The following is a 1589-nucleotide window of genomic DNA, read 5'->3' on the forward strand; positions in this document are numbered from 1 at the left end:
AACCCTAACCCTAAATCTAACCTTAGTAGCTTGCAGTCTCTTTTTTAAGGTGAGGGGTAGGGAAAACGGTTTGTGCATAGCTTGCAGGTTTTTTTTAGGGTTAGGGAAAAGGGTTTGCGCATAGCTCGCAGTCTCTTTTTTAGGGTTAGTGTTGGGGAAAAGGGTTTGCGCATAGCTTGCAGTTACTGTGTGGACCAATCAGCACTGACTCCGCCCAGTAGGCAAAGCCAGTGACGCGGACCAATCAGCACTGGCTCCACCTCTTGCCTCCACCCAGTGGGCGGGACCAGTACTCTACAGAAGCAGAGTACATACCGGACAGCGGTGGGTATTCTACCAGACACGCAACAGAACAGCAACAAAAATGGCAGACAGCCAAGAGAAAAAGCAAAAGATTATGACAGCGGTGGGCAGTGAATCGGGTTTGTAGCCCCAGAGGGGCTTATTGGGCACCGCTGCGTGTCTGGAATGGGCTAAGCCCGCGATTGTTAGATCGCGCATTGAGACCGATTCTACCTAACCCTAATCCTAACCCTAACACTAAACCCTAACCCAAACCCACACCCCACCTTAAACCCCAAACCGTAAACCCTAAAACCTAAACCCTAACCCTTGCTAACCTTAACCCTAACCCTAACCCTAACATCTCATAGCAGAGGGAGGGAGGGGCCTGATTCCTCATCAGATATATCAACAGTCAAAAGCCTGTAAGCTCAGCTCTTGCCTTTGCAGGGCTTCACACCGTCAGCACTGGAGGGAGGGAGGGGCCCGACTGCTCATCACAGGTATCATGCAAGTCAAAAGCCTGAAAAGTCTCCTAGAATGCATAAATCATTAACCATTTCAGTCTCTGACAATTGGTCCACACAGTAACTGCAAGCTATGCCCAAAGCCTGTTCCCTAACCTTAGAAGAGAGACTGCAACCCTCGAGATGTTGGAGGCTCGAGGCATGGTCCGTGACACTAATCATGGCTATAACTCATAACTTCTTGGAGTATGGGGACTTCCCTCCTTCACCCCCGGCAGATCAAGGCCACCACTTCAACTGACAGACATGGAAGCATCGCTGGACCCCGTGGGCGGTGACTATATACATCTGTCCACTCTCAGCTTTTCTTTCTCTTACTCTCCCTTGCTCTTATCCTGCCTTTCTCTCTCCTATGCATTTTCTTTCCCCCCCCCAAAGGTTATCTCTGTGTGTAGCAGTACGTTCGGATACATGTCCGGAATAAAGACAAGTGCCAAAAAATACTCAAGCACACAAAATATCTTTTATTACAGTGAGAATAATAAGAATAGTAATAAACTTAGCAAGAGGAATTAAAAACTAAAAAAGGATACAAAGTAACTATCTTATCGGGTGGCATTAAAACAAATACTACGAACAGCATTTAATACAGTATTAACTAGTGAAAAGGGATACCAAAAAAAAAAAGGATATTAGTGAAAGGGGAAACTAAAGGAAAAATAGTATAAACATAAAAGGAGAATTAAAGGAACACAAAAAGGATATTAAAAAAGTTTGTTCTCTCAGTTGCTTCCTATCAAAAAACTGTGCTTACCCACACAGACAGGGCAGGACTGTCAG

Source organism: Manacus candei, unplaced genomic scaffold (genome assembly GCF_025592945.1).
Source record: "Manacus candei isolate 608988 ecotype Guabito, Panama unplaced genomic scaffold, ASM2559294v1 h1tg000129l, whole genome shotgun sequence".
Lineage (NCBI taxonomy): Eukaryota > Metazoa > Chordata > Aves > Passeriformes > Pipridae > Manacus > Manacus candei.